At 42.2% G+C, this 9,397-nt stretch overlaps 1 long non-coding RNA gene across 1 annotated transcript; it reads left to right on the top strand.

The window, feature by feature from the left end:
• Positions 1 to 363: 363 nt before the first annotated feature.
• On the top strand, positions 364 to 5,237 carry LOC148645748 (uncharacterized). Its single transcript, XR_015928168.1, has 2 exons — positions 364 to 495; positions 1,859 to 5,237. It is a non-coding gene; the product is annotated as an uncharacterized LOC148645748 (long non-coding RNA).
• The last annotated feature ends 4,160 nt before the right edge of the window (positions 5,238 to 9,397 follow it).

Here is a 9,397-nt window from a genome sequence, read left to right as displayed (position 1 = left end):
GCCCTTAACCCCAGCTGCTCCAGGGGTGCCGTACAATGGCTGACCCTGCACTCTGACCCCAAGCTTCTCTCCCTGTCTGTGTCTTATGGAGAAAAGCTGGGGTATGTGAAAAGACAAATTCCTAATGCAAGAAATTGTATAGGGCTAATAAAGAAACATTATTATTATTACATTATTACCTGTTCATTTGCAGCCTACACATGGTGACTCAGCTCCCTACTTGATCTTCAGTAAATGTGGCTGTGAGAGAGTGGTAGGGTCAGACAAAAGCCAACTTGTCTGAACTACACTTCCTAAAAGACTATGGGCAATGACCTGCTATCCTCAGTCACCTGACCAGTTGCTAAAAGATAATTGGTCGGTGACAGTTTGAGAACCAGGAAGCTGAGGTTTCCAAGGTTAGACAGCGTTTGCCATCTGAACACAGAGGGCAGATCCTCTGTTATGCAAGCTGCACCAGAGGGAGAGAGAGGAAGGAAGAAACTGACTGAATGAGTGAGTGATACAACTTTGTGAGTTTTTGACACATGACCGTTTGAGAAGAGTCTCAGACAGAGACATTATTTTGGAGGTGGGAAACAGCTTAGGTGCCTGTCAGGATGTACAGAGAGGGCCTACCCTGATAAGCCCTACACCACAGCTCTGGAGATGAGGCTTAGTCCTTTGACTGAACCTCAGATGACCGTAATAACTATTGTACCAGCACAGTAGAGAAAGTGAAGAATAAAAATGCAAAGTAGGGTTGTTTTAAAACATGGTGAAAGTCTACGGAGTTTAGGCAAAGAGTAGCACCAACAAAGCCTATTTTTTTTTGTGGTAGAGGCTGATATCTAAAATTTATAGATTGTAAAATGAGTTTCAAAGATGATGTCCCTATTTAAAATTAAATTCCCAGATTTATCTCATGTGAAGCGATAAAAAAGTCAATAAAGTGAATAAAGAATGTCTTAGGTTAATAAATGAACACTTGGCGAACCGCATTCTGCTGTTCTCTAGCCCTACAGTTCAGAAACGTTCCTTCAAAATGGCAACGATAACCTTAAATCACAGAACGCAAAGATAGAGGAGAAATGAGTTTTAACAAGATGTCCTGGAGCTATCTCTTCCCTGGCTCATGAGCTGTGAAAAACGGAGAGTTTTCTTCCAACTTTTCTTTCTTTGCTGCAAGCAAGATTGAAGTGCCCCTTTGATGGACTAAATATTTTTAAATGACTCAGAAATTTGTAACAGCCCTTTAAATTAAAGGCTTTGCAATAAATTAATATTGTCTTGGAACATGTTCACACTTTCTGCGCTCCTGAGAGGGCAATATTTCACTCCTTAATCGCCAGCCGTTTTCATTGCCTGTATTATTTTTTCCCAAACATCATACTTTTGCAAAGTTCAATGCTAATAGCACGTTTTTCTTCATATGTTAAATCACCTTTTTATAGATTAAAAAAAAATAAAATTATATTAAATTGCCCAGCTTCTTTTGCTGGGAAATTATAGGGAACAGTACAGTCTACAGTAATTTAGGAGTACAGGTTTTGGGAGATCAAAGGTTCACCGAATGTTTTGCATTTTAAGTTGAGCCAATCAGACAATGTGGTCTTCAGAGCACTTCTGGATACACCTCCACTGATCTGGAGTGTCAGATAGACTCTCACTGTTGTGGGGTGAGTTTGTCTCCCCATGAGCGGGCCATCAGAGTCTTCACTGGTGGCTCACTCACCATGCCTGAGAGGCGGGGTCTGACTACCCTGGATTAACCCGGACTGTTCACTCACTACAAAATTATATAAATAGTCTGGTTCACGCAGGTGAGGCCAGTGCCCTAGTGACCACGTACAGATGAGATGTTATTGTGTTTCTCCAGTTCCCAGACAGGTCTGGGAAAGGACACAGCCAAAGGAACTGGACAACAAGACCTCAGCTGGATGGCTGTACACAAGAGGCTGGCAACCAGAGAAGTCCTCTACAGACACTCGCTCACCAGGAACCTTTAATGCCCCCGGGACACGTGGTTCACCGAGGAGACGCAGGTCCACATGTTCTGGAGTTGCCCCAAAGCGGGGTGGGGCAGAATGGAAAACACCGTCCAGTTCCTGGGAGTGAGAACAGTGCTAAGCTACCAGAACATCCTACTGGGACTAGCACCTAGCGGATTGGACAAAGAGACACAGCTCCTGCTTTGGCTGCTGGCGTCCCTAACAAAACAAAGACTGTGGAAAGCGAGGAACACTCTTATCCGGCCCAACACGGAGCAGGGAGCGAGGGAGCTGGAGGAGAGGAGGAGAGGACCTCAGGAGGAGGATAAAGCGCGACATCACCAAATGGGGCTTCTCCACACTGCAAGGGAGTGCTGGAAGGGTCTGTGAGTCCTGAACAAGAACAAGATTTTACTTATGAGCACATTTCAAGGAACAAAATCAGAACGGGTGACACAATACACAACAGAAGCTTCTTACAGCCCTTCTTAAGTGAGCTCTAAAAATGTCAGCAGGTGCACTCTGCTAAGAAGCAGGCTCTGGCACTCACTGTGAGGAGCCTAGTCTTGTTTTCAAGCAAGATCAGGAGATCTCAGTTAAAGAGCTGGACTTCATTCATGCAGTAGCTCCTTATTATTATCTGGGGTTAGACTATGATGATTAATACACATGAGCAGAGAACCTTAAAGTCTCTTTGAATTTTATGGGGGCTGTGTGCTGATGCAGACCACTTCTAGTTAATGAAGTCTGGGTGTCTTCAAGCTTTTTCTTAATATTCCAGGAGATGTCGCTCTGTAAGTAAGGTATTACAGTTGTCTAATCTTGATGGAACAGATTCATGCACCAATATGTCACCGTCAGACAGGCAGAGCAAGGGGTTTAATCAAACAATGTTATGAATGCATAAGAAAGATCCCTTTGCAACATTTTTAGCACAAACCTTAAATGTTAAAACAGCACAGTGTCAAAAGTACCATGGAAGGCACGAAGGGCTTCATATCAGCTCTGTAACAATAACACTAACATCATCAACATAGCACACCAGATATTGCAAGTCTAAACATAATATTCGTGTTACAGTTTAGTTTAAGATAATTCAGTTGCATCTATCAATTAACATCTGAAAGAAGCTTTAAAGGAGGAGAAATTGCCGCAGGAATGTCTGATTTGATCTGCAAAAAGATCCGTGGTATCATCAGCAGGGCAGTGAAACACAATTCTCTGATGACAAATAATCTGATCAAGAGGGAACATTTAAACAGCAAAGGTTCTAGCACAGAACCTTGGGGAACACCATGAGTGTTGAGGCAGCTTCAGATTTTTCACAGCCGTGTTTTATGAATTGGCTCTAGGCAGTCAAAAAGGAGCCAAAGCCAAATCAATGAAGTGAAGTACCTGTGATTCCTAGGTAGTCTAGTAATCCAGTATCTCCATACAATTCAGTTAGATGCTGTGATTGATGGTATCAAAATCTGCACTTAAATTTCAGAGAAAAAGGATATTAAGCAGCCCAGAGTAAGAAGTCATCAGCAAATTATTAGGTACCTTAATAAACATTGTTGCTCTGTCTCTCTGCTGTGTCTTTGGCCAAACCCTTGCTCTTGACATTAACTAAGCCGGTTAAGGGCCTGTCTTCATCTGCATCCCCTGTCTACATGATTTGTTGCATAGTTTCAAAACTGTATTTCACCTTAAACAAGAAAATGACTCTACAGGTATTTGGCTTAAAAAAAAACAAGAAGCAGTGATCCTCCTCAGCCTGTTGTAACTCCCAAACATTTACATTTCAATACAAGAAATATGGCAACCCATTGTAATCTCATCAAACATGTTTTTGACTGCTCAGGAGGAAGTGCAATCCCTTCACTTTAGGTAAAATTTAATAAGCATTTTTGCTAAGTATCCAGACAAATAATTACCGAGCTGGTACAGAGGGATAATCTTGTATCGTCACAGTCCAAATCCTTAAAGCTTTTCCAACAAGACAGGAAAAAAAACAGGACTGCAGCTGCACAGGAATGTGAATGCGAACTTGGCAAAACCATTCAAAGGTGTCTGTGTATCTCCTTCCCTGAGCAGGGGGATAAGGGGAGAGGCTCACTGGGGGAATGTATGAAACAGAATTAGAGCTCGTTTGCATCACAGAATCAATTGCAGTGTTCAGGTTAAGAAAGCCGATTAAGAGGTTTACACAAATTGCTAGTGTTCGTTCTGATCGGAACACTGTTCCACTGCGGCACTTGGGCAGACAGACAGTAATTGCCCTTTGCCATGAAACACAGCTGAGCTCACCCAGGCTCATTAACGGGACCTGCGGGAGACTGGACAGATAGACTTCCCCTCAACACAGTCCCAGACATCCTTGTGTGTCCCCTCGAAAGACAGACTTCTTGTGCTCTTAGGAACTGAGCCAGGCGCTGTTTTTAGGAGTGTTTCTTTTTTTTTTACTGTGAACTTGGAACAGATGCATTTCTACCCCCCCCTGCATTAGAAACAGGCAGTTCTTCACGATCTCTCGCTTCGAGCCTGGCTCAGGAAGCTTGCCCTCGTCCCCTGGCTCATGTAGAACCGGGCAATCGGCTACACTTAACATTGCAATCCCTGAGCTGCAACAGTGGGATTCTCATCAAAAGGAGGACTGCTCCCCCAGCTGGCCAACAAGTCTCAAAGGTTTCTGTGGAGTGTTAAGCAGGGGATGATATTAGCTGACTACAAGCCTGTTCAACCCTGGTGGCCAGCTGTGCTACTCTGCTAGGAGAATCCTGATCTCAGCCGGAGACTGACTTCAGCCAGATTCAGACACCCGTGTATTCATCTTACCAACTTACTACCTGGTACCCTGCATCTACAGTTGATCACCCTCAAACCCCAACACGAGTTGGAGCGACACTGAAGACCCACGCAGAAGAATGTAGATCAAGTAACAAATGCAAATGAAGTGCCAGAACCATGAGCTGTCCTTTGATTCTGTCACATTAAGCAGCAGGTAGTGGTTGCTCGGGATGCACCATGGCCCAGCCAAGCTCAATCGTGTGTCATGATGGCTGTCAGCTGCCATGGAAAAGCTGTCAGTCGGACCGATCCGGAGTATTAGCGCTGGGCAATGTAATTGCGCACAGAGAGCTTACAGGAGAGGTGGGAAAACAGCAGAATGTTAAAGATTTAACTATCATAGCTGTAACAGTATACTGTACTTCCACTGTTTTTTTCTAAATCGTGTTAAGAGGGTTTACTGAACCTGGAGTGTCAGATAAAGGGTTAAACCACCAGAGGGCGCTTGTTATTGTTCTTGTTTGTGTTTGTGTTCCTGTTCTTAGAGAACTGGGATCAAGGGGAATTTAAATATTCTGTCCATGAGACATCAGTGTCTGGTAGGGAAAATGACAGGAGCTCTGATTATCCTAAAACAATCATGCCGTTACTTAGGAGCCGTGTAGATGCCTAACCAAGTTTCGGGGGCGCTTGCTCAGGAGCAGGCTCGAACAACACCACAGCGCCACAGCCCACACGGGCCTTGCTGTCTTGCCACTCTCTGACAGCGTGGTTGCTATGGTGATGGGAGCGCGCACACTGCGGCCTCAACTTTGGAACCTGAAGTTCTTGAAACAGGTTCTACACAAAGGCAGTCAGCGTGAGATGAAGAGGTTCCTGGTATTGCACTGTTCATCATCCAGGGCTTCACCAAAGTCAGGAAAACTTTTATCCAGGAGCAAGAGATCACAGGCTGAGCTGAGCGGACTCAAGCTTCCCTTTGGGCGAGAATTGAACTTTAAAAGAAGTTATATAGAATTGCTCTTGTCAAAATCTGGTTCAAAATAAGAAATTACTTACGGCACAAAACATTGATATAGATCGGCCCCCCAACATCAAACCACTTTTGATCTCTGTGGAAGAGAATGCTTTAAATGCAGAATTAAATGTTTTCTGGAGTTTATTTTTAAAACCAGTGTTCAGAAACAGAGCTAGTGTTGTATAATTCTCCACCCCACCCCCCCTCAGTTCTTCTTTTCTGCATTCAAAGCAGATGTGGAAGTATCAGGGACCTCAAAATAACTTGGAGATTAATGCAGAGTCTGCTTGCAGTGTATTTGACTGAATTGCCTTTGGAGGAAAACCAGGTCTGCATCTCCTATAACAATTCTCCTCTGGGTCTCTTCAACACTTCATTACAAAGTATGTTTTAGACATTTATCATATATACAGTGTACCTGCAGTAACTCAGTGAAAGATATGTCTCGGTAGAATTAAAAAGAACAGACAGGAATATTCCCACAGGGAGGAATTAATTAATTCCATACTTCCAGTTAGAGTTCCATCTTAATATCTAAATTGCATGGCTGTTTGATTTATAAAGTAAAAATTTAAGAGTATTTAAGATTCATACAGATCAACCTTAAAGTAAAAGCAGGTCAAATTTAAACTTAGATCTTATTTATATTTTTATATTGTTTTAAGAAATGAGCCTAGTCACTGTCTGCCCATGCATAAACAGCACTTGAAATATTCCTTCGACTCTAGTGCCTCTTCAAAAGCATCATATCCTGAAGATCCTAAAACTCCTAAAAGCTCGACAAAATGCAGAGATATTGTAGAATCAAGCAGCAAACCAGCTCAATTTATAGATGTGCTTTAGAAGAAACACATTTCAGGTTTGTGCTGCGTTTTAACAATATAAAGCCACTATGAATTCTTGTAATACTATTTATCGGCTTTTATCAGAACCCTAAGAAAAGACTTTAATTTCTGCCAGACTTCTACTGTATAATGTCAAACTTAGCTGCAGGGATGTGTGTTTTACTGAAACATCAGCATGTCTCACTGAAGAAATGGATACACATACAGGTACGTGTCTTACCATAGACAGCTTTAAGGAGTATGGTGTATTTTAATTCATAGCTATGCAGGTATCCTCCCAGAACGAGCCTAAATTAATTTCAGTGAAGCCACTTCTTCCTTTAAGAACCAAATATCTCAGGACTCATTACTTTTTAAAAAAAGGAAAATGCCAAGAAGAATCACAAGCACTCAGCCTCAATAAAGTAGAACTTATTAAAAATGTAATTATCAGGCTTGATGAAGTTTTACATTAAAAACAGCAGAACATTCCTTCTTTAATTCCATCTTAACAACTTTCGCCCCATCTCCAACTTACCCTTTCTCTCTAAAATTCTAGAACGTGCTGTCACACTTCAGTTACATAACCACCTCATGACAAACAACCTTTTCGAACCCCTCCAATCTGGCTTCCGTCAACTTCACAGCACAGAAACCGCCCTAGTCAAAGTCACCAACGATCTCCTAATAGCTTCTGATTCTGGTTCTCTTTCCATACTCATCCTTCTTGATCTCAGTGCTGCCTTTGACACTGTTGACCATAACATCTTGCTTTCTCGTCTCGAGACTGTGTTTGGAGTCTCTGACACTGCCCTCAAATGGTTTAAGTCTTACCTCACTGATCGCTGTCACTTTGTCTCTCTCAATGGGTACAGGTCTGAAATTGGTCTTGTCAAGTCTGGTGTCCCTCAGGGCTCAATACTGGGCCCCTTGCTCTTCAGCATTTACATGTTCCCACTTGGTCAGCTTTTAAGATCACATGGCCTCAGCTTTCATTTTTACGCTGACGATACTCAAATATACATCCATACCAAACCCGACACTGATGTGGCTGTCTCTATTCTATCTAATTGCATCTCTGACATAAAAATTTGGATGACTCAAAACTTCCTTCATCTTAACTGTGACAAGACTGAAGTCATGCTTATTGGTACCCCCCATCAACTTCGCAAAGCCAGTCCTGTAACCCTGTCTGTAGATGGCTCTGTACTTGAGCTCCAATCAAAATTGAAAAACCTTGGGGTTATATTCGATTCTGGCTTAACATTCGACCCACATGTACAGCATACTGTCAAAACATCTTTTTTTCACCTTAGAAATATCGCAAGACTACGCCCTATGCTATCATTAACTGTGGCTGAAAAGCTGATCAACATATTTGTATTCTCTCGAATTGACTACTGCAATGCTCTGCTCCCTGGGGTATCTAAATCTACTCTGAACAAGCTGCAGTATGTCCAAAATTCAGCAGCCAGAATCCTGACCAGATCTAGTGCAAGTGTTCACATTACTCCTATCCTGGAGTCCTTGCACTGGCTTCCGGTCAAATTCCGCGTAGACTTTAAAATCCTCATGCTCACCTACAAGGCTTTACATGGCTTGGCACCTCAATACCTGTCTGAACTTTTATCGCCCTACTCCCCACCTCGCAACCTCCGCTCTTCAAATTCTGCCCTCCTTACTGTCCCCCAAGCCCGTCTACATTGTATGGGCGACAGGGCCTTCTCCTGCTATGCCCCCAAGCTCTGGAACTCCTTGCCCAAGGATATTAGAGAGTCACCTTCTCTAAACTCCTTCAAATCCAGACTCAAAACCCTCCTTTTCAGAAAAGCCTTTACTTAACTGGTTCCATTCTTCACCCCTCTGCTCTTCTTAATACCATCTTCCACGGTCTCCTCTATTGTTATTGTTGTATTGCTGTAATTATAATTGTGTCCTGTCTTGTGAAATTTTTCTTATTTATTGTTGTAGTCTTCTTATTTATTGTTATTGTCATCCTGTAAAGCGCTTTGAGAAGCCACCTTTAAAGGCGCTATATAAAATAAAGTTTATTATTATTATTATTATTATTAATAAACCACAAAACCAATTTGTTTATGTAATTCAAATTGTTGGCTGTATATTTACCAATATATAGTATCATTCTGTTTTTTTTACAGTACTGTTGCTAGAGCTCGAATGATTATACCATATCACGCAATTATTTCATTTTTTTGAAGACTTTGTCTTCCCACTTCAGAGATGGTGACTTTCTGTAATAGGATTGTTTAACAATGCAATTACCATTCAACGGCTGACTTAAACCAGTGTGAGTTAATTAAGCTGAAAATCCTTAACATGCAAAACAAAGTTGCCTTTTGTTTTAAACTTCCTCATCCTACACCTAAAACAATCAAGTCTACACCATTATTCTCCTGTCTAACCACTGTGTAGGATTTTCAGGCATCTGGAACAAGCTTGTTATGGTGACTCCACAGGATTGTTCAGGATTCACATATGAGGGATACACCAATTATTTCACTCAAGGCAATGTATATTTGCACCCATTTACTGTATATAGCTGGATGATTTACTGCGGCTATCTGAGTGAAAGAATAATAATAATAATAATAATAATAATAATAATAATTCCTTGCACTTATATGGCACTTTTCTGGACACTCCACTCAGAGCTCTTTACAGGTCATGGGGATCCCCTCCACCCCCACCAGTGTGCAGCCCCACCTGGATGATGCTCCAGTCCTCTCACACACACCAGCTCTCAGTGGGGAGGAGAGCAGAGTGATGAAGCCAGTTCAGAGATGGGGGTTATT

This window comes from Lepisosteus platostomus, chromosome 18 (assembly GCF_059453375.1).
Source record: "Lepisosteus platostomus isolate fLepPlt1 chromosome 18, fLepPlt1.hap1, whole genome shotgun sequence".
Lineage (NCBI taxonomy): Eukaryota > Metazoa > Chordata > Actinopteri > Semionotiformes > Lepisosteidae > Lepisosteus > Lepisosteus platostomus.
The sequence above is the reverse complement of the archived record's forward strand: the minus strand, read 5'-3'. Positions and strand labels throughout refer to the sequence as shown.